At 45.2% G+C, this 25,432-nt stretch overlaps 1 pseudogene; it reads right to left on the bottom strand.

Moving 5' to 3' along the window:
- LOC139372668 (voltage-dependent calcium channel subunit alpha-2/delta-1-like) overlaps positions 1 to 25,432 on the bottom strand; it is a 110,704-nt pseudogene that overhangs the window by 20,386 nt on the left and 64,886 nt on the right.

Raw genomic sequence — 25,432 nt, 5'->3', positions numbered from 1 at the left:
TTGACAGGCCATATCTAGAACACTGCTGTCCATTAACTCACTGTCAGGCCTTATCTAAAACACTGCTGTCCATTAACTCACTGACAGGCCTTACTGCTGTCCATTAACTCACTGACAGGCCTTATCTAGAACACTGCTGTCCATTAACTCACTGTCAGGCCTTATCTAGAACACTGCTGTCCATTAACTCACTGTCAGGCCTTATCTAGAACACTGCTGTCCATTAACTCACTGTCAGGCCTTATCTAGAACACTGCTGTCCATTAACTCACTGATAGGCCTTATCTAGAACACTGCTGTCCAATAACTCACTGTCAGGCCTTATCTAGAACACTGCTGTCCATTAACTCACTGTCAGGCCTTATCTAAAACACTGCTGTCCATTAACTCACTGACAGGCCTTACTGATGTCTATTAACTCACTGACAGGCCTTATCTAGAACACTGCTGTCAATTAACTCACTGTCAGGCCTTATCTAGGACACTGCGGTCCATTAACTTACTGTCAGGCCTTACTGCTGTCCATTAACTCACTGTCAGGCCTTATCTAGGACACTGATGTCCATTAACTCACTGTCAGGCCTTATCTAGGACACTGCGGTCCATTAACTTACTGTCAGGCCTTATCTCGAACACTGATGTCCATTAACTCACTGTCAGGCCTTACTGATGTCTATAAACTCACTGACAGGCCTTATCTAGAACACTGCTGTCCATTAACTCACTGGCAGGCCTTATCTAGGACACTGCGGTCCATTAACTTACTGTCAGGCTTACTGATGTCCATTAACTCACTGACAGGCCTTATCTAGAACACTGCTGTACATTAACTCACTGGCAGGCCGTATCTAGAACACTGCTGTCCATTAACTCACTGACAGGCCTTATCTAAAACACTGCTGTCCATTAACTCACTGACAGGCCTTATCTAGAACACTGCTGTACATTAACTCACTGACAGGCCGTATCTAGAACACTGCTGTCCATTAATTCACTGACAGGCCTTCTCTAGAACACTGCTGTCCATTAACTCACTGACAGGCCTTATCTAGAACACTGGTGTCCATTAACTCATTGACAGGCCATATCTAGAACACTGCTGTCCATTAACTCACTGTCAGGCCTTATCTAAAACACTGCTGTCCATTAACTCACTGACAGGCCTTACTGCTGTCCATTAACTCACTGACAGGCCTTATCTAGAACACTGCTGTCCATTAACTCACTGTCAGGCCTTATCTAGAACACTGCTGTCCATTAACTCACTGTCAGGCCTTATCTAGAACACTGCTGTCCATTAACTCACTGTCAGGCCTTATCTAGAACACTGCTGTCCATTAACTCACTGATAGGCCTTATCTAGAACACTGCTGTCCAATAACTCACTGTCAGGCCTTATCTAGAACACTGCTGTCCATTAACTCACTGTCAGGCCTTATCTAAAACACTGCTGTCCATTAACTCACTGACAGGCCTTACTGATGTCTATTAACTCACTGACAGGCCTTATCTAGAACACTGCTGTCAATTAACTCACTGTCAGGCCTTATCTAGGACACTGCGGTCCATTAACTTACTGTCAGGCCTTACTGCTGTCCATTAACTCACTGTCAGGCCTTATCTAGGACACTGATGTCCATTAACTCACTGTCAGGCCTTACTGATGTCCATTAACTCACTGTCAGGCCTTATCTAGGACACTGCGGTCCATTAACTTACTGTCAGGCCTTATCTCGAACACTGATGTCCATTAACTCACTGTCAGGCCTTACTGATGTCTATAAACTCACTGACAGGCCTTATCTAGAACACTGCTGTCCATTAGGACACTCACTGTGGCAGGCCTTATCTACTGATGACTCACTGTCAGGCGATGTCCATTAATTAACTTACTGTGACAGGCCTTATCTAGAACACTGCTGTCCATTAACTCACTGTCAGGCCTTACTGATGTCCATTAAGTCACTGACAGGCCTTATATGTCAGTGAGTTAATGGACAGCAGTGTTCTAGTCAGGTTTGTAGGATCCTGTCACGCCCTGACCTTAGAGAGCAGTTTTATTTCTCTATTTGGTTAGATCAGGGTGTGATTTGTGGTGGCCATTCTATGTTGTCTATTTCTTTGTTTTTGGCCGAGTATGGTTCCCAATCAGAGGCAGCTGTCTATCGTTGTCTCTGATTGGGGATCATACTTAGGCAGCCCTTTTTCCCACTTTCTGTTGTGGGATCTTGTATTTTTGTGTTATGTGTTTGCACTACTAGCTTTACACTCGTTGAGTTGTTTATTGTTGGAACATTTGTTATTAAAGGAAAATGTATGCCTACCACGCTGCACCTTGGTCTCATTCTAACAACGAACGCTACAGATCCTTGATCGCACACACTTTTTTAAACATTAGTTGGAAAAATGACTTGTGTCATGCATAAAGTAGATGTCCTAACCGACTTGCCAAAACTATAGTTTGTTAACAAGACATTTGTGGAATGGTTGAAAAACAAGTTTTAATGACTCCAACCTAAGTGAATGTAAACTTCCGACTTCAACTGTATATGAGGTGCCGGATAGACAGGGAGAAAAGGTGCGGAGTGAAACTGAAGTGATGGAACAAGCAGACAAGGGGAAGAGGAATACTTGCCCTTCTGCCCTGTAGTGACCCCAGATAGAGAGAGAGAGAGAGATAGAGGGAGCGGGAGAGAAAGAGAGAGGGGAGGGAGGGAAAGGAAGGAGATAGAGAGAGAGAAAACAGAACCATTGGGATGTCTTATCAAATTCATATTACAGCAATATAAGAAGTCTTAAAAAGAAGGGAAATCTGATCTAAAACAACCACGCTATCCAAACAGAGAGGTGCTACCATGCAGAGACATGCAATACAGTACATTACGTTCACAGAACATCCTCAGTTACTCCAGGACAGTATCTGTCTCTCCTATTATTCCATGTGACAGGCTTTGGCTTTGGATTTCACTATGTTCTTTCCAATAGAGTTCCTACACTCATAAAGACATCAATGTCCATCAATCAATCCCTTAAAAGAAGACATCACGAGAAAAACGTCATTAAATTGATACAGTCATGCCAGCAGTCTGTGGAACCGTTTACTGATGGTTCAGTATGAAAAGGTTCATGACTATCTGGTGCATAATCAAAGAATTTCACTAGCATGTAAAACATGACAGGCAGATTTTAGGACATCTCATGTAAGGACTGGGAAGGGTAGGAATCACATGGACCTCAGCTGTTCTCTCGTTTACTCTCTGTCAATACAGATTTGTCATTCCTTTTCCCTTCTTTCCTTCCATCTCGTTTCACCTCCTTTTGTTTTGCTCTGTCACTGTGTAGAATTAATATACTTCATCATGCAAACACAGATACATGATCATGCAGAGACTGGACGACAGATAAGGAACAGTGAGTTATACACCAGGAAATAGACTACTTGCCCCATGGAGCTGTACGGATCCCATGAAGGGGCAGATAGAGGGAGGACAGGAGGGGAACATTAAAGTCAAGAGAGTTGGATAGTTTGTAGAGGTGGATTTATCTTGTACATCAGAGGTACAGTACAGGAACCATGTGATAAAGCCTCTATGAGTAGTTAGAGAAAGAGGTGCAGACAGGCAGGCTGTGTAAGGTAACATGCCTCCTCTGCCCTCAGATTCAAAGAAAGGGAACAGGGGAACAAGAGATGGAAAAGAGAAAGAGAAAGAACAAGGAGGGCGGGATGGAGTGCATCAAAGCTGATGGAGGGAGGGAAGAAGAGATAGGAAGTATGTGATCTGGGAGAGGGTGATGGAGAGGGAGAGTAGGGTGAAGGGAGAGAGAGAGAGAGAGAGAGAGAGAGAGACGTCATCCGACTGGACCATGGGGCCATACTACAAAGGACGAACTTCGGCAAAACTCACTGATTTGAGAGAGCAAAGTTGCTGTGGTGTGTTTCTTTTGTGGCTGCATGCCTGGGTGTGTGTGCTCTCACCCATGGTCTGTCTGATGGTGTCTCCCAGTTTGGCCTGTATGTAGTGTTCACTGTAGGTAGGCAGGACCAGGGCCAAGCTGCGGAAATAAAGGTCTCGTCATTATTCAGGACCCTGTCCTTTCTCTGTTGACACACTGATGCTTGGAAAAACATGTTCCATCCACAAGGTGACAGAACACTGAACATCTGCATTTAAACACATTTCAGTAGTTGAAAAAAGGGTTTTACTGTGATGGAGAGGGACAGAGAGTGCCCCCTACTGGCCAGACCTCATACATGAAGTAGTGATGTTAGACACGTTACAGCAACCTATCTAATCCCTTCAGATCACTACACGTTTGTAGTGCCCCCTACTGGCCAGACCAGGAGATATGGCAAGGGGTTAAAGATTGTTTGTGGACTGGGTCAACATCTTTCAGTCCTCCTGCCTACCTGTAGTCTGTTCCATTGACCTGAGCCCAGGTGTACGTCCTTACTCCTCTGTCGATGTATCTCTGTCAGCGAACACACAGAGGTGTTAAAACAGTCATAGTCCTAAATCGTAAACTACACGTAACTTACTTCAACCTAAGTCATGCACTGATGTCACTAGGAGATGTGTAAGTGAGAATTAGTACTATTATGTGTCTTACATTGGTGCTGATCTCACCTCATCCTGAGTTTTAACTAGAGTCTCTATGGTCTCTTCACCTGGGTTCCCATCTATCATCATTCTCCTGATCTACACACACACACACACACACACACACACACACACACACACACACACACACACACACAGAGACAGAGAGAGAGCGAGAGAGAGAGAGATAATGCATGCATGGTTTTGTGTGTGTGAAAGATAAAATAAATATAAAAAGATATCTTCTTCAACTGTACCCGTGTCAAATGTGTGAACGGTTACAGGGTCTGATCTCAATACCGTTCTCTATCAAAAACTGTACACCAGCGAGAGAGAAAGAGAGGAATAACAACAAGGAGATCGGTAGCACATCTATGTGCTGAACCTCCCTCTTGGAGTGTCTATGTGTATGATAGAAGCAGGGTGAAAGGAGAGGGAGCGACAGACAGAGTGGGGTATCCACTGCTTCTGTAAACATGTCCTCTCATTTACAGCCAGTCACTGTATGAATCACACTCAATTGACTGGAGACTGGACACAACTAACACCTGTGTGTGTGTGTTTACCTGGACTTTGATGTCGTTCTCCAGTTCAGCATCGAGGAAGTCCAGAGTGACAGGTTCCTGGAATTTAGGATTCTGAGGAGATGTGAATGTTTAGTCTGGTGGATGAGTTACCATGAAACACACACACACACACACACACACACACACACACACACACACACACACACACACACACACACACACACACACACACACACACACACACACACACACACACACACACACACACACACACACTCTCTCATTCTTGTATATTCAATAGCATGACTTGTTTGATATCGGTCCCACTGAAGCATGTTGAGTTGCTACAGTGAGTTGTAATGAAACGCAGTAGACCAGTAGAAGCCCAAACAGATATATTTGACTAAAACATATACATTTCAGACATTGCTTACATTTGTATACGATCAAGTCTCTCTATTTTGCGTGGGAATACATGGAAACTTGGAGCTCATTTCCTGGTGTATTTACAGTCTACAATGAAAATGTAAAAACTAAAAACTTGCTCAGAAAACTTGGGAGGCCAAATAAAATCAGCGCCGCCAGTTGGGAAACCCAGTAGACTGTGTAATGTTTCAGTCAGGGGTTCTTAGCATGGCTTCAGGCCATAGAGTAAAACTCTGCTCCTTACCCTATCCTGTTATTGTGTTCTACAGTATATACTGTACATTCAGACAAAGAGCCTAGTTTATACAGCTGAGAACCAACTGACCCGGAATACTCCAGCTTGTGTGTGTGTGTGTGTGCGTGTGTGTTGCATGCATGCGTGATGTTTGAGTCCGTGTGTGTGTTGAGTGGGTGCCTGCCTGAGTCAGTGTGTGTGTGTGTGTGTGTGTGTGTGTGTGTGTGTGTGTGTGTGTGTGTGTGTGTTTGATACAGACTAACTGTAGACTGTGTTAATGTCAGTAGTTAAACCCTCAGTGTGTATCAGGGACTTTCTAATGTTATAAAGTAGCAGCAGTAATCCAGACCTACTTTGTTAAAGCACCAGTAAATGGATGGAACCTGATACTCTGTCTCCTAGCAACGCTGCTCTACCTTTAGACTGTATACACGTTTTAGAAGGTTCATATAGATTTAGTTTCTGCAAAAGCTACATAAACACACTGTAATGATGATGATTAAATGATCCTTACATTGGATGAAGAGAGAAAAGAAAGACGGAACAGTGGAGAAAAAGGAGGATGATGAAGAGGATCTCAGCATGAAAAAAAACAAAATAGTTAGAGGCCATAAGATGATACAGAACATATAAGCACATTAAATAAACAGTCAAATTAAGGAGAGAGGATGAAACTATAATATACAGAGAAAGAAAGAAAGCAAGAAAGCAAGAAAGAAAGAAAGAAAGAAAGAAAGAAAGAAAGAAAGAAAGAAAGAAAGAAAGAAAGAAAGAAAGAAAGAAAGAGAGTCTCAAAGTGAGTGGGTGGGGGAGAGAGATCAAAATCCAACTCCAAATGTAGCGAGGGATTTGTGTGATGAATATGAAATGGGTTTTCTATTCAACCACAAATCACACACAGACTGAAACACAAGAACAAGAGAGAAAAGAGAGAATGTGTTCAAAGAGTCCAAGGTCACCCTCCATATTCACACACCCCTCTGTTTCTCTGATCACACATGCACATGCAAACAGATCATACACAGTAAGATTGACCATGCCCTTTCACTGGAATGCTTTACAGTGATGTACCAGAGGGATTATGGACATGATTTACAAAGCAAGTGTATGATTTGAATATAAATAGGAATTCATGACAATAGTGCACAGATGGACTCATACAGTTTCATGAATTGATCCATCAAGTCCCAGTGAGAAAGACAAACCCATAGCAGTACTAGGAAGGGGCCTGCTGTAACCTGTTCATGTCATCATGTGTTAGTTCAGTCTCCCTCCCTCCCTCCCTCCCTCCCTCCCTCTAGGACCTACCCTTCTCCCTCCCTCCCTCCCTCTAGGACCTACCCTTCTCTCCATCTCCCTCTCTCACACGCAGGTGCATACACCCAAACTTCTAGACAATGACACAACATAATGACAACATGACAGATGGCTTAGAGGAAAGAAACAGTTTAACAGAACATGTGAAAGAGTCAAATAAACAGTGGGAAACATTTAGCTAATTATGTGACCGTCTACTTGACTAATAACAACTAGTCACTATTACTTTCTATTCCACCCACCGAGTATGGCTGCTCTAAGTGTCACGTTCTGACCTTTACTGTTTTGTATTTATTTAGTATGGTCAGGGCGTGAGTTGGGTGGGCACTATGTTTGTTTTTCTAACATGTTTTCGGCCTAGTATGGTTCTCAATCAAGGCAGGTGAGTTGTCTCTGATTGAGAAAATAGGTAGCCTGGGTTGCAACATGGCTTGTTTCAGCACAGGTCTCATTTTGTAGCTTCACGAATTTGGTTTAGTTACTCGTTTGTATAGTGTTCAGTCTTTCTTGATTAAAGATGCCATGGACACTTACCACGCCGCGTATTGGTCCTCAGATCCATCTCGTCTCTCCTCTTCAGATGAAGAGGAGGACGGCCGTGACAGAATCACCCACCAACCAAGGACCAAGCAGCGAGATACTGGGCAGGCACCGTGTTATGCGGTTAAACGGTGTAGTCACATAGCCCGGTGCGCTATGGGACAGCCCCCCGAGAGTGTCATGCGAGTTCGAGCCAGGGCGTATGGTGCCTGCTCAGCGGGTCTGGTCGCCACGCAGTTTTGGCCCAGGGTATCCTGCGCCGGCTCTGCGTGCTGTGTCTCCGGGGCGCTGGGAGGGTGCAGTGCGTCCTCTGCCCGCGCTCCGCTCGTGCCGGGCGAATGTGGGAATGGAGCCGAAGGGAGAGGTGCGTGTAGTAAGCACTAGATCTCCCGTGCTTACCCACAGCCCGGTTCAACCTGTGCCTGCACTCTGGACGGTCCGGGCTAGAGTGGTTATCCAGCCTGGGGAAGTGGTGCCAAGGTTGCGCACCAGAGCTCCAGTGCTCCCCCACAGCCCGGTCTTTCAGGTGCCTCCTCTTAACCCCAAGCCTCCTGAAGGTCTTCCCAGCCTGGTGGTTCCTGTGGCAGCCCCACGCACCAGGCTGTCTTTCTGTCTCCTCCCTGCAGGTGGTCCTGTCTGTCCGGCGCCGCTGCCGGAGTCTCCCGCCTGTCCGGCGCCGCTGCCGGAGTCTCCCGCCTGTCCGGCGCCGCTGCCGGAGTCTCCCGCCTGTCCGGCGCCGCTGCCGGAGTCTCCCGCCTGTCCGGCGCCGCTGCCGGAGTCTCCCGCCTGTCCGGCGCCGCTGCCGGAGTCTCCCGCCTGTCCGGCGCCGCTGCCGGAGTCTCCCGCCTGTCCGGCGCCGCTGCCGGAGTCTCCCGCTTGTCCGGCGCCTCTGCCGGAGCCTCCCGCCTGTCCGGCGCCTCTGCCGGAGCCTCCCGCCTGTCCGGCGCCTCTGCCGGAGCCTCCCGCCTGTCCGGCGCCTCTGCCGGAGCCTCCCGCCTGTCCGGCGCCTCTGCCGGAGCCTCCCGCCTGTCCGGCGCCTCTGCCGGAGCCTCCCGCCTGTCCGGCGCCTCTGCCGGAGCCTCCAGCCTGTCCGGCGCCTCTGCCGGAGCCTCCCGCCTGCCCGGCGCCTCTGCCGGAGCCTCCCGCCTGTCCGGCGCCTCTGCCGGAGCCTCCCGCCTGTCCGGCGCCTCTGCCGGAGCCTCCCGCCTGTCCGGCGCCTCTGCCGGAGCCTCCCGCCTGTCCGGCGCCTCTGCCGGAGCCTCCCGCCTGTCCGGCGCCTCTGCCGGAGCCTCCAGCCTGTCCGGCGCCTCTGCCGGAGCCTCCCGCCTGCCCGGCGCCTCTGCCGGAGCCTCCCGCCTGCCCGGCGCCGCTGCCGGAGCCCCCCGCCTGTCCGGCGCCGCTGCCGGATCCCCTCTGTCCCGAGCAGCTGCCCCTCTGTCCCGAGCAGCTGCCCCTCTGTCCCGAGCAGCTGCCCCTCTGTCCCGAGCAGCTGCCTCTCTGTCCCGAGCAGCTGTCCCTCTGTCCCGAGCTGCCCCTCTGTCCAGTGGGGTCATTGAGAGGGGTGGTCATGCTGAGAAAGCCACGGAGGCGGACAATAAGGCGGACTAAGACAATGATGAGGTGGGGTCCGCGTCCCGCGCCAGAGCCGCCACCGCGGACAGACGCCCACCCAGACCCTCCCCTATAGGTCAAGGTTTTGCGGCCGGAGTCCGCACCTTTGGGGGGGGGTACTGTCACGTTCTGACCTTTATTTCTGTTTTGTATTTATTTAGTATGGTCAGGGCGTGAGTTGGGTGGGCAGTCTATGTTTGTTTTTCTATGTTTTGGGGCAGTTCTATGTTTTCGGCCTAGTATGGTTCTCAATCAGAGGCAGGTGTCATTAGTTGTCTCTGATTGAGAATCATACTTAGGTAGCCTGGGTTGCACTGTTTGTTTGTGGGTGATTGTCTATGTTGATGGCTTGTTTCAGCACAGGTCTCATTTTGTAGCTTCACGGTCGAATTTGGTTTATTGTTTTTGTTACTCGTTTGTATAGTGTTCAGTCTTTCTTGATTAAAGATTTGCCATGGACACTTACCACGCCGCGTATTGGTCCTCAGATCCATCTCGTCTCTCCTCTTCAGATGAAGAGGAGGACGGCCGTGACACTAAGACTACAACAGCAGCAGGAAAACACTGACCACGCTACTGTTCATCTGAAGTGCGTTTACTGATTGGAATGATTCAAAATTCAAGAGGCTCTCTCACATCTGAGCCATCTTTGTTGCAGGCGCATTGTAACAATAGAATTCATGAAGGAAAAGAGAAACCCGCACACTGCTCTGGATAGTATCACTATTTATTATTAAGCTTTACGTATCGGCCTCAAGGCCTTCGTCAGAGCTTTTGTGAGTGCTTGTAATTTGCAAACGTAAGTAGACATTGCTCCACCCACATCCATTTAGTGCATGGAATGGGGTTGGATTCAAGGAAAATTAAAATGTGTTACCAGACATAACAATGTGAATTTTATAAATATTAAAATAAAACGTGTTAAACACTGATTGGAAAGATTGAAAATTACGCTTTGGTTCGTTCAACCTTTTCTAATCAATTGATCTGAAATCAAATAGCAGTGTGTGCGCGTGTGTGTGTGTGTGTGGGGGGAGGGGGGGGATTTGGAGGCGTGGCTTATTGGGATGTGGCTTCCAGGTTGTTATTTTTGCCATCCTGTGAAAGTGAATGTCATTATTGTGGTCTGTTGTATTCCTTATTCAAAATTAAACTTGCCAGTGTCTGTAATGATACTTGCATAAGTGCATGCGATACTAAAGAGCCTGACAAGTGTTATAAGTTAAGGTATCCAATGCTTGGTTACGATATTGTTGCTACTTAAAATATGAAAGTCTTGTGTATAGAATATGTTCAGAAACACAACTTCATGTTATTGAATCAACACAATTTCTTGATATATACATAATTTATTTAATTGGGTATAACCCATAGGTAATTCCATATTAAAAAGTGAACTTGGAACAAGATGAAAACATGGGATGTATTTACATGAAATATTAGTTTGTATTTGTTATTTATTGGGTTTAACCAAAGGGGGAAAGTAAGTTGAGTGCTGAAATAAATAGGTTGCAACTTAAAATATAGGATTGATAAAAATCAAATAAAACAGTTGCCATTGAATCATATATTTGGTTTCAACAAATGTAGTATTTTTTAAATGAGAAAACATAACTCATTTACTTGTAACCAGTCAAGTAATTTTCTTCGGTTGATCCAAGGAGTCATATTGTAGTGTACCATCACTTTAGCAGAGTTTACTGGACACACACACTCCAATCAATGATCTAACAGTTAAAGACCAGCCCCAAGGGTTACTAGTCTACATCTATAATATGTTCTACTAAAGGACATCTACTATCTATCTATCCTACTCTCTCTCACCTCATGGAGCGTGATGGCATACGGCTTATTGAGTCTTGTCTTGTGGTTACGGATCCTTTTCTAACAGATACATAATGAGAGAGATGCAGGGAGCTTTTCAGTGGGAGACAACATCTCCATTTGATAATATTAATTCATTGGCCAGGCACTATTATCTCAATAGAATACACGTTAACACATACAGTATGTGGCCAGGCACTATTATCTCAATAGAATACACGTTAACACATACAGTATGTGGCCAGGCACTATTATCTCAATAGAATACACGTTAACACATACAGTATGTGGCCAGGCGTGACTCAAACCCTGACCGTTGCAACATTCAACAAAGGGTGGTGTCTGTAGCATATTTCAGCATGGTTAAAATCACATTAGTCAGAACAAGGCCTTCTGATGGCATTCATCTCTGATCCCCTCTCTGTAACAGACGTGACGACTGTTTCAAACCCTGACTGACACACTCACACACATGGTCCCTCCTTAGGAAACCTATACAACGCTGTACAAGACCTCCAGTCACATTGAAACAGTTCCCCTTGAAAGAGGCTGCACGCCTTTACACACACACATGAACACTCTGTGTATGCTGTGCATTGCTTAGGGTTATGTGCCAGTGCATGTGTGTGTATGAATAGATTGGATCCATGAGTGTGTGTCCATGTTGATTAGTGTTTTGAGGATGTGGTTGGATGAGATGTTAACATGTGTCCCAGGCCTTGTTGAACACAACAAGCCCCAACAGAGAGCCTGCGGGACTGGGCAACACATGGCCCTCTGCAGCCTGTCAAGTCCTGGCCAGGGGGGTGTTGAGGAGGAGGTCGGTAGAGGAGGAGAGGAAAGAGGGGAGGAATAGAAGAGGTACTGTAGGGAGGAGCAGTGGGTTGTGTTTCTCTAAAGGTGGCTCAGGAGCATTATGGTGGCCTGTGGTTAGACATACTGCTACGATCATGTGTGGGTTCATATGAACATGAATAGCAAGCATAGTAGCACCTCAGAATGAGTTGGGATTGTAAGACATGTGGTAACAGAATAGAAGAGGTAGGGATAGTATATACCTTAGGTTGGAGGTTGGGGTGTAGCAGTACATATCCATTGGGGTCGATGGCAAAATAATAGCCATTAGGTCCAATCTGAGGAGTGGAGGAACAGAGAGGGTTGGTGGAGACAGTTGAACATATTTTGTATACTACAGGGAACATGAATGTGTACTCACTACATCCCTGTTCTGGGTTATTAGAGTTTTGATCATAAACATGATTGAGTTCATATGATTGAGGGCAGGGCTGTCAGAGTAAGTCTGTTATTTTCAGGTGAATAATTTGGACCAAAATTGTTTTTACGAGCACGTCTTGTTTATGACGCCGTTGACACCAATTGTGAAATAAGGCCACAATCCGTAAATTATTTATTCGGAACAGGTTACATTTGTTTCTCTTCTCGCATGCGAAAATAAGCTGTAGACCAATATAAATTGTTATCTGGGAAGCTGCCTCTGACAGGTCTGTGGGTTCACAGTGTGAATTAATTAATTAATCAATTGCTCTCTGCCTGTTTTTTGCAGTTTGCAACACATCAGTGCAGCACCATATTAATTTAATCAATGTGATCCCATCACACCAGACCTATACACGTCACTCTCGCCGTTGAAATGTCCCATGTTCATTTAATCAATGTGATCCCATCACACCAGACCTATACACGTCACTCTCGCCGTTGAAATCTCCCATGTTCATTTAATCAATGTGATCCCATCACACCAGACCTATACACGTCACTCTCGCCGTTGAAATCTCCCATGTTCATTTAATCAATGTGATCCCATCACACCAGACCTATACACGTCACTCTGGCCGTTGAAATCTCCCATGTTCATTGCCAATGATGTACCGCAGGGGTTCCCAAACCTTTTTGGCCCACGACCCCATTTTGATATGAAAATGTTTTCGCAACCCCAAAACGGATATAATCAACGGCCAATGTTTACTTTTTTAAATTGAGGCTATGAAAGTCTATTACAAATCAGTCTGACAGTACAGTACTTTTGACACTACAATCTGAAGGAAGTATGGTTTAAAGTGACTAAACTGCATAAGAAAGGTATTAGAAAGTTCAGGTCATCAGAAAATACTTTTGTATGAACTTCTGTGTAGAAAAGAACATCATCATTAACCACGTTTCCATCCACAGTTTTATGCGACCAAATACAACACAAGTTTCAGCACAATTTTCTAAATGCCGACAGATCATCTTTTTGTGTCAGTATAATTCATTATGCCAGAAATGGCGGTGGAAACACCTTTATGTGCAAATATAAATATAACCATCATATGGAAGTAAACTGTCAAGCGATGATGGTGTGTGGTCCTCCCACCACGACTATGGAAACCATGCAATTTATTAGGCTACAGATAAAATAAGTTACGATGAACTTCACAGGGTGGTGAAAGTGCACAGTGATCTTGATGCTCAGTAGAGCTGAAAATGCGATGGAAACACATTGAACTTTAGATTTTTATTTGGTGCATGAAAACATATGTGAAAAAGTACATGTTGTGTGCACTACATCATCACACACTGGTTTTTATCTGCAACAAGACCGTTTGGTGGAAACACCACTGGTGGGAAGTGGCATTCCTTATGCAGATTTTAGAATATTTGTATGAAAATTGGTCACCAGTTGGACCCTAGCTAGTGACGATGTTCTTCTTCACCCAGCCTGATTTTGTGCCTGGTCCACTATGTTCTAACGAGTCCTGCGCAGCTTGTAGAAGGAAACAGAAACCATACGTGTCTCAGAGTCTTATCTTTCAGCGAAGGGGTCATAATATTTTGTAGCTGAAACGGTTCAATAGAAAGAGACACATTAGTAGGTAGAAAACAGAAACCTGTTCATTACAACTCCATCTAGGGCCACCGAGGTTACCGATGTAACTATTTTTATTTCTTATTTCAACGTTTCTCTCAAAACCCCTTTTTCAAATTAGGTGAGCCCTAGTTTGGGAAACGCTGATGTAGCCTATTTTATAGCCATTCAGCAACGAAGAGGATCGATCTATGCTTCTCTCCTCTAATAGGCCTAGGCTTATTAGTTTTATTAAAAAATGCTCAAAATAAGTTTCAAACTATATTGCTGCTCGTTTGAGAGCTATGAGGGGGAAGAGATGGGCCAGTGGAGTTGCCAGCAGAGATGCGTGAATTGCTCAAGAATGGAACAGTGACGTAAACAGAGAGTTGTGTAAGTTAGAAGTTAATATATTATAGGCCTGCTAAAGTGAATCTAGGCGGCCACCTGTGCTATAGGCAACTCTAAAAGGAAGAGACAAAAAACTCTCTGCCTATTAAGATAAAGCACTCAAATTAAAATACATAACCTTCCACTGCTTCATTAAAATTCATCAATGGCTGATCATTAGGCTATAGACAGGTTACGTGCTTCTATTTTCTAATGGTTGTCAATTTCATCTTCATATAGCCTATATCACAGCTGCCTATATCTCCCCCTTAAAACGTTCCTTGTCAATTTCTAAGATAAGCTACATTGATTTTGCATTATCCTACAAAGTGAATCTAGGCGGCCACCTGTGCTATAGGCAACCCTAAAAGGAAGAGACAAAAAACTCTCCGCCTATTTAGATAAAGCACTCAAATTAAAATACATAACCTTCCACTGCTTCATTAAAATTCATCAATGGCTGATCATTAGGCTATAGACAGGCTAGTTTTTGGTATCCGACAGAAAGGATTTGAAGCTAAGGCAAGTTTTGAGTGAGATCTGAGTGAGATACGCTTCAGGTGGCTTTGATTGATGGGTCCTTTTAGGTGTGTGTGTGTGCGCGTATAAGTTTGCTAATTCTCTATGTCTATTGAGAAAGTTTCCTAAAATGGGCTAAGCCTGTGTGGAGGGAAAAGCTCATCAGACTTGTTGTGAATGGTTTTAGTTTGTCTAAAACGGAATCTGTTTTTTTCCGAATTTGGACAAAAATATCAACATTTGGTGAGAAAAGGCCTTAACATTGAGACGGAACTAGGAGAATAAGGAGTGTTCTGGTGTGTTAGTGTGTGTGTCACTCACAGTGTAGCGCGGTGTGAGCTTCTTGATGTCATCTAGTGACACGTCAATCCCCATCACCCCTAGGATCAACTGGTTCTGAATCTGAGAGGGAAAGATCCAGGGAGTTCAACATTTTCATTTAAAATTGAATAGTAAGAGTCATGTTGACTTAGAGGCTATTGGTGTCTAATGCTGGGATGGGATTATTTTAAGAAAGAATTGGTGTGTGTGTGCCTGCTTGCGTGTGCGGATTACCTCTAAACCCGATTCATCTTTATACTTGGTCTTGTTGAAGACAGGTAGGGTTCCTGTGATGACCAGACCTAGCTCCTAACACACACAGACAAAGAAAGCTAAATGTAAGTCATCGTTATTGGGTTTCAGAAACCTCCAGCGTGGAGGTAGATTTTGGTGAGGTGCATTGTGGGATAGAAGTGATGTGATACCAGAGCGTCAAGGTAGACATTAGTCCACTGGACCTGCTTGGCCAGCTGGTCAGCTAGAACCATGGGTCTGCCCAGGACATCCAGGTACTCCTACAACACACAAATACACTCTTTTGAATACAATTTAGTCATTTAGCACACACTCTTATCCAGAGTGACTTACACGGGCAAATAGGGTTAAATGCCTTGCTCAAGGGCACATCGACAGATTTTTCACCTAGTCAGCTTCCGGTTACTGGCCCAACACTCTTAACTCCTATGCTACCTGCTGCCAAATACACACGTTTAAGACAAAGTCAACCAGATACACATCGGAATAAATGAAACACACACACAAACACAAGTTCATGCAGAATGCTTATTATCACCTGAGTGTTGATGCGTATGGCTCCAATAGAGGGAATCTCATAGAAATATCCTGGGAGAAATAGACAAAGGACTAAGATCAGGACATTAGCTATCTACATAAGCAGACCCAACATGGACACTCAAATGATACACAGTACTACCAGTGCTTAATGTTTAGCACAAACAAACAACAACAACATGGTATCCTACCTTTATTAGCACAGGCCATCCACTGGACTGGACCTTTATCATAGTTGTGTTGACCCACTGAGAAGGTGAAGATACGCACCTAGAACACAGAGCCGTGTGTATCTGTTAAAGACACATCCACGTTGAACTGTAAGGTGTGTGATAGAAGTTAAAAACTATAGTTCGGTACTGTGTCTGAGAGGTTATTATGGGCCATAGAATATCAACTCAAACTACTGGGAAGGACTACTGTTACAGTGTACACAGGGATTGGTTTGTGAAGGGCTGAGGATGGTGTTACCATGTTCTCTCTACCATCCATCCTCACAGTCTCCTTTCATGTGCTGAGCAGAAAGAGCAGCTTTGGCAGAGATATCATCACACACTTCATATCTGCTAGAGAGGATGACTGACAGTAACTGAGACTGATCTGTGTGCGTGCGTGTGTGTGAGTGTGTGTGTGTCAGTGAGTGAGTGAGTGTGTGTGTGGGTTAGTGTAGTGATTATCTGGCCTCCACCTGTATAAACCATAGGATCAGCACACAGAATACTTTCTCAACATCCAAACAAGCCATCACTCTGTTTCCCTTCATCATTCAGACCTGCTTTCCATATTTACTACTATCGGTCGCCGACTAGGTGGATTATACATTGTAGTGTGTGTTGAAATTGTACCTTCTTGTCAGCGTTGTATTTCTGCAGTATGGCCGACGCTCTCTCCTCTCCTCCATCAGTGAACAGCATGATGATCTTGTTACAGTTGGCTCTAGTGATGTTAGTCTGCAAAGAGAAACCACGCCATATAGAGAATATGGGTTGCCAATCCTAACACACCTGATTGTGCTTAGGAAGGTACTACTGAGTAGCTGATGACTAAAATCAGGGTAGTAAAAGACTGGAGTAAAATCCTACACACCCAGGAGCTTGTTGGTCACTGGGCTAGAAAGTAGAGACATACCCGCTATAACCAGCAGAGGACAGTGTCTCATCATAATCTATCATAAGAGAAAAAGCAGAGCTCACAGGTGACACTTTGTACATTTTACATGAAGTATGTTTCTGAAACTTCAATGTACATCTGCTGGAGGGTTGTCATTATACCTAAATGTAACAACTGTGTTATACTTCTAAACAGAGGGCTCTTACTGCATAGAGCTGTTCGAAGGCAAACTCAAATCCCTTGGTGTAGTTGGTGATGCCTTTAGCAGAGATGTTCTGAACAGCATCCTTCAGGATCTTCTTATTCCTCACATTGGCCTGGACCAGGTGGTCAAAGCACGCTGTGTTATTCACCCTGGTGTTGAACTGGTAGAGGGAGACAGATAGAGGTTAGACATTTACACACGCATGCACACGCACACACACACACACACACACACACACACACACACACACACACACACACACACACACCTGGCCATGACTACTATCATGCAGTGGTAAACAGACACATTCATCAAGTGTTGCGAATTACTCTGCATCCTCTCAACTTCATGATCTGGTACCATGGAAACAAGACTCCCTCTACTAGCACACTCTCATTAGAGTGGAAATAACACACACACACACACACACACACACACACACACACACACACACACACACACACACACACACACACACACACACACACACACACACACACACACACACACACACACACACACACACACACCTTGGCAGCCAAAACAACAGATGCTCCAGATTGAGTGCTCTGAGACATGAGTAGAGGTATTGTACCTGTTAGAATGGGGGAGGCTACAGATATAAGACATACTTACTGACACACACTATCACTGTTTTGATCCCAGTAATAATACAATGCAGAGAGAATAGCCATGGTACAACTGTTGGCTGTATTGTCTTTCTCAACAATGCTGCAACCCATCGATCTGAACCAATCAATGTGCCTGTTAATCAGCAAATGGGGACAGCAGATACATGCATCCATGGAGACTAGCAGAATCTGACTGGGTATGTGCATGCATGTGTGTTTGTGTGTGTGTGTGTGTGTGTGCGCATGTATCTGCATTCGTGTGACAACTTTGATGTTTCTAACTGAGTGACAGAGACACCACTTAGACTGGAAGGCAATTTCAAGGCTTCGCTTGCCTGACATGCAGACTGAGCTTAGGAGACAGCATGGAAACACACACACACACACACACACACACACACACACACACACACACACACACACACACACACACACACACACACACACCCACACACCCACACACCCACACACACACACTACAATGTGCTCTTTAATCACCTAATCTATTAAAAGGAGAGGAGGAGGGTGAGAAGAAGGGTGGGAGGAAGAGAAAGAGGAAGTAAGAGGTAGAAAGGAGGAAGGGAGAGGATGAGAGAGAGGAGGTGTGTAAAAGAGAAAGTATTTCTCCTCCATATATGTCTAATTAATTCATGCTAGGAGATACTTCATAGCCTTATCCAGTGCATGAGACAATTTAGTGGGCATGCTGAGTATTCATGTAAATGTGAGAATTTCCATGGGTAGTATATCCGAGACTTTAGCTGCGCTCAATTGAGCTTGCGTGGCAGAATGGAATCAATGGAATAGTCCCAAAAGTGCAAACACGCCCATCTGGTACTCCAGAGAGCGTCTGCTAAATGACAAAAACATACATATACAGTACCAGTCAAAAGTTTGAACACCTACTCATTTAATGGTTTTTCTTTATTTTTACTATTTTCTACATTGTAAAATAATAGTGAAGACATCAAAACTATGAAATAACACATATGGAATCATGTAGTAACCAAAAAAGTGTTAAACAAAACTAACAAAATATATTTTATATTTGAGATTCTTCAAAGTAGCAACCATTTGCCTTGACAGCTTTGCACACTCTTGGCAATCTCTCAACCAGACTCTCCCCCCACATCTCCACCCCCTTTCCTATATTTCCACAGACCAAAAATATAAACACAACATGAAACAATATTTTTATATAAGTTCATGTAAGGAAATCAGTCAATTTAAATGACTTCATTAGACCCTTGGATTTCACATGACTGGGAATACAGATATGCATATGTTGGTCACAGATACTTCAAAAAAAAGTACGGGTGTGGGTCAGAAAAGCAGTCAGTATCCTGCAACACGGGGCCATGCATTATCATGCTGAAACATGAGGTGCATTCAAATTGCCATCGTTAAAATGCAATTGTGTTCGTTGTCCGTAGCTTATGCCTACCCATACCATAACACCACTGCCACTCTGTTCACAACGTTAACATCAGCAAACCGCTCGCCCACATGAAGCCATACACGCTGTCTGACATTTGTCTGGTACAGTTGAAACGGGGATTTATACGTGAAGAGCACACTTCTCCTCTGTGCCAGTGGCCATCGAAGGTGAGCATTTGCCCATTAAAGTCGGTGATGACTCCGAAACTGCAGTCAGGTCAAAACTCTGGTGAGGACGTCAAGCACGGAGATGAGCTTCCCTTAGATGGTTTCTGACAGTTTGTGCAGAAATTCTTTGGTTGTGCAAACCCATAGTTTCATCAGCTGTCTGGGTGGCTGGTCTTTGACAATCCCGCAGGTGAAGAAGCCGGATGTGGAGGACCTGGGCTGGCATGGGTACACGTGGTCTGCGGTTGTGAGGCCGGTTGGACGTACTGCCAAATTCTCTAAAACGACATTGGAGGAGGCTTATGGTAGAGAAGTGAAAATTCAAACCTCTGGCAACAGCTCTGCTGGACATCCCTGCATTCAGCATGCCAATTGCATGTCCTTCAAAACTTGAGACATCTGTGGAATTGTGTTGTGTGACAAAACTGCACATTTGTGGCCTTTTAATGTCCCTAGCACAAGGTGCACCTGTGTAATGATCATGCTGTTTAATCACCTTCTTGATATGCCACACGTGTCAGGTGGATGGATTATCTTGGCAAAGGAGAAATGCTCACTAACAGGGATGTAATACATTTTTGCACAACATTTGAGAGAAATAAGCTTTTTGTGCGTATGGAACACTTCTGGGATCTTTTATTTCAGCTCATGAAACATGCGACCAACACTTTACATGTTGAGTTTATATTTTTGTTCAGTATACAGTATGTATACACTGTATAATATTGTATGTCCATTATGAATGTGTTTAAGTGTTTTTGTATGTAATTCCCTTGTTCCCCTTGTGATCTTATTAGCTGAGTCCCAGTGAGTGTGTGTGTGTGTGTGTGTGTGTGTGTGTGTGTGTGTGTGTGTGTGTGTGTGTGTGTGTGTGTGTGTGTGTGTGTGTGTGTGTGTGTGTGTGTGTGTGTGTGTAGATCAGGGGAATGATGATAGATGGGAACCCAGGTGAAGAGACCATAGAGACTGTGTGTGTGAGAGAGAGAGATGGGTTGTGGTTGGATTACAGATTACACTGAGCAGAGAGCTAATCTCTAGTCCCTAATCCCAGTACAGCCTCCCTGTTCACTAAGGCCACAGGACTGCCTAGCTGCAACTGGCTAGCTAACAACACTGAACTGGCAAGAGAAAAGAGCTGAACACACACACTAAGACAAAGATATCTGTATTAGTCTGACAACCCAATAACGTTAGGGATGTGTGTGTGTCCAAATGTCAGTTTAGTCCCTAGGCTGCTGTTAATGAACAAGGATTCATTGGTAATATTAGAGATGAATGAATTAGTGTCAGGTTATAATACCCACAGGACAGGAGGATTGTGTGTGTGTGTGTGTGTGTGTGTGTGTGTGTGTGTGTGTGTGTGTGTGTGTGTGTGTGTGTGTGTGTGTGAGCATGCGCTCATGATGTGGTACTAGGAGGACACCATCTGACCAGTTGATTTAAGGTAATCCAATAACATATAATGAAAACATATCATTGAACGCTGGGACTGTGAGGGGACCCACACAGAAACACTGTAACACACACATTATTTTTGTTGTTGTATTGTTTGTAAATCTTAGTATAACAAATGAGTGTGACTGTTCTTGTCTATCAGTGCCTTGTTACTTGTCATGTTGTGTGTTTTTGTGGACCCCAGGAAGAATAGCCGATGCTTCTGAAAAAGCTCATAGGGATCCAAATCAACAATACTCCAGCCATACATCACCACAGTGTTGGAGACCGCAACTGGTTTCTCAGTGTGTATGTAAACACAACTGTAGAATGCCTTACTGTAGACATGGTGCAGTAACGTATTAGTGTTGTTGTCAACCATTGGGTTCAACCAGGATTCTATTGTTCTCTAGTTGGTTCTAGTTGATTGTAATCAAAGTTCATCTTTGAGAGATAAAGAGAGAGAGGAAAGGGAGTGATGGATAAGTATTTCACATGGTTCTCTGAGTAGCACTCTTGGGTTGGTGTACTGAGTGGTCCTGGGAGCACTGGGTAGTTGTGATCCCACTCCCCAAATTGAGCAGAGGGCATTTCATTACTGGCCTGTTTTAAAGAGAGACAATGGAGAAATCTATATTTCATTACTTCTCAATCAACCCCATCTCTCTCTCTCTCTCTCTCTCTCTCTCTCTCTCTCTCTCTCTCTCTTTCTGTCTCTCTCTCTCTCTATGATTGAATGAATGTATATATACTTACATAGACCACGTTGACATAGTCATCATCAGACAGAGTCTCCAGCATCTCACCGACAGAGGTCCTGATCAGCTTCAGAGTCAGACCAGACACACTGCCACTCCTATTGAGACATGGACAGTTACATTCAAACCACAGAATAAGACTTACGGTCAGCCAGACAACAGGGAGGTACAGTACTCTGGTATACTGTACTATGTTTAGATAGTTACTGTGAGGTAGTGTAATAGTGAAGTGTGTGTTGTGACTCACGCGTCCACTAGGATCAGCATGTCCTTGGGTGAGGCAGCTCCCTGAATGTACCTTCACACAGCACATACACACAGAGGTTATAAACATACTCACAGTACACACATAGGTTATAAACACAGTGCATACAATGGTTATGAACTCTTATACACATGTATTGTGGATAGAGAATCTGGTTTCTGGTGTGCATGAATGCGTGTGAGAGAGAGAGAAAAGAGGTTCCTCACCAGGGTCTCCTGCGTACGTCGTACAGGTCGATCTTACTGGGGGTCTTCCGAGCATCCATCCATGGAGAGGCTGGAGAGGACACAGAGTCTGGGTTAACAACAATACTGTACTGTGAAACTGGGTTCGAATCCCTACAATACACAGTTTACTATCCAAACTGATATACCCTTAGATACCCTATTTAACACTGAAACCATGGAACAAATAGTCGCAGAATATTATACTCATCTTCAGTTTACCATCCAAACATTAAAGTATGTTTTACTTTTGATAGGAGTAAATTACAATAGTATGAAATACATTCATTTGTGACAATGTGACTCTTCAATTAAGTCTAAGAAAGGTTGTTGTTTCATCACGTCTATATGATACACCACCTGCTACAGTATGAAGTAGAGTTCAGAAACAACCACTATCACAGACTTCCTTTTGAATGCATACGGTCTAGTTCCTATCTAGGTTAATGCTTTAAGTATATTAAATATAGAAACCATGGAAGAATCGTGACTTTTGTTTACAGTATAAACAAACTACTAGAAACTAGGATACAGTCATTTTTTTCATTTAATATTTAAAACATACAATATACTTGCAGTGAAGCCGCTCAACAACTACATCACATTAGTTATCTAACAGACTCCCATCCAGAGCGACACATAGAAGCAACCAGGGTCAACGCTCTGCCCAAGGGCACGTCGACAGATCTCCAACAAGGTCAAAAACGGGGACCCGAACCAGCGATACATCAGCCACCAGCCCAAGCTCCCAATCGCCAGGCCATCAGCCCTCCAATACCCCCACCCCCCCTCCCCACAGATCCCCATTTCCCCTGATTAGTATGTTATATATGTGCCCTCTGTTCCCTCTGTCTTTGTCGGTTATTGTTCCCACGTCCGTTAGTGGTGTGAGTACCTATGCGTTGATGCAGCTGTTATGCTGCATGCTATATATATATATATTGTGTATTACGGGTATCGTACCATGTCGTTCAACAACGTTTACTCTCACTCTTTTGTTTGGGTACAGCCCAGTGTTTTTGTATACGTGATTGTTTTGGGTGTATTAAAAATCCCTATTGTGTATTCCTGCGCCTGTCTCCAAAATCCTTCATACCAGCGTGACAGATGTTCTCTTTTTCGTCTCATCCTCACCCACTGAATGACAATTACTGTAAGGAATTCTTTCCAAATAATACAAAAAATGGAAAATTAACAAATGTACAGAAAGATCAGTGTGAATGTTATGATGCGTGAATGAGGACCCAAAAGCGAATCAACTTAAACAGAGCTTCTTTAATTACCAAACATAGGTAGGCTCAGATGGACCGGCAGATTCCGACAGGACAGGACAAGGTTACAGCAAACATGACGACAGTCTGGTTCAGGCATGAATGACACAAACAAACAAGAATCCGACAAGGACAGGAACAAAAACAGAGAGAGATATAGGGACCTAATCAGAGGGAAAAAGGGAACAGGTGGGAAACGGGGTGACGAGGTGGTTAGGAGGAGACAAGGCACAGCTGGTGGAAATTGGGGGAGAAAAGGTAACCTAACAACGACCAGCAGAGGGAGACAGGGTGAAGGGAAAGGACAGAGACAAGACAACATGACAGTACATGACAGTACCCCCCCACTCACCGAGCGCCTCCTGGCGCACTCGAGGAGGAAACCTGGCGGCAACGGAGGAAATCATCAATCAGCGCACGGTCCAGCACGTCCCGAGAGGGAACCCAACTCCTCTCCTCAGGACCGTACCCCTCCCAGTCAACTAGGTACTGATGACCACGGCCCCGAGGACGCATGTCCAAGATTTTACGGACCCTGTAGATAGGTGCGCCCTCGACAAGGATGGGGGGGGGGGGGGGAAGACGAGCGGGGGCGCGAAGAACGGGCTTAACACAGGAGACATGGAAGACCGGGTGGACGCGACGAAGATATCGCGGAAGAAGAAGTCGCACTGCGACAGGATTAATGACCTGAGAGATACGGAATGGACCAATGAACCGCGGGGTCAACTTGCGAGAAGCCGTCTTAAGGGGAAGGTTCTGAGTGGAGAGCCAAACTCTCTGACCGCGACAATATCTAGGGCTCTTAGTTCTACGCTTATTAGCAGCTCTCACAGTCTGCGCCCTATAACGGCAAAGTGCAGACCTGACCCTCTTCCAGGTGCGCTCGCAACGTTGGACAAAAGCCTGAGCGGAGGGGACGCTGGACTCGGCGAACTGAGATGAGAACAACGGAGGCTGGTACCCGAGGCTACTCTGAAAAGGAGATAGCCCGGTCGCAGACGAAGGAAGCGAGTTGTGGGCGTATTCTGCCCAGGGGAGCTGTTCTGACCAAGACGCAGGGTTGCGAAAAGAAAGACTGCGTAAGATGCGACCAATAGTCTGATTGGCCCGTTCTGCTTGACCGTTAGACTGGGGGTGAAAGCCGGAAGAGAGACTGACGGAAGCCCCAATCAAACGGCAAAACTCCCTCCAAAATTGAGACGTGAATTGCGGACCTCTGTCCGAAACGACGTCTGACGGAAGGCCATGAATTCTGAAAACATTCTCGATGATGATTTGTGCCGTCTCTTTAGCAGAAGGAAGCTTAGCAAGGGGAATGAAATGAGCCGCCTTAGAGAACCTATCGACAACCGTAAGAATAACAGTCTTCCCCGCTGACGAAGGCAGTCCGGTGACAAAATCTAAGGCGATGTGAGACCACGGTCGAGAGGGAATAGGAAGCGGCCTGAGACGGCCGGCAGGAGGAGAGTTACCGGACTTAGTCTGCGCGCAGACCGAACAAGCAGCCACGAAACGACGCGTGTCATGCTCCCGGGTGGGCCACCAGAAACGCTGGCGAATGGAAGCAAGCGTACCCCGAACGCCAGGGTGGCCGGCTAACTTGGCAGAGTGAGCCCACTGAAGAACGGCCAGACGAGTAGGAACGGGAACGAAAAGAAGGTTCCTAGGACAAGCGCGCGGCGACGGAGTTTGAGTGAGTGCTTGCTTTACCTGCCTCTCAATTCCCCAGACAGTCAACCCGACAACACGCCCCTCAGGGAGAATCCCCTCGGGGTCAGTGGAGGCTACTGAAGAACTGAAGAGACGAGACAAAGCATCAGGCTTGGTGTTCTTAGAGCCCGGACGATAAGAAATCACGAACTCGAAACGAGCGAAAAACAGCGCCCAACGCGCCTGACGCGCATTAAGTCGTTTGGCAGAACGGATGTACTCAAGGTTCCTATGGTCAGTCCAAACGACAAAAGGAACGGTCGCCCCCTC

Source organism: Oncorhynchus clarkii, chromosome 2, assembly GCF_045791955.1.
Source record: "Oncorhynchus clarkii lewisi isolate Uvic-CL-2024 chromosome 2, UVic_Ocla_1.0, whole genome shotgun sequence".
Lineage (NCBI taxonomy): Eukaryota > Metazoa > Chordata > Actinopteri > Salmoniformes > Salmonidae > Oncorhynchus > Oncorhynchus clarkii.
The sequence above is the reverse complement of the archived record's forward strand: the minus strand, read 5'-3'. Positions and strand labels throughout refer to the sequence as shown.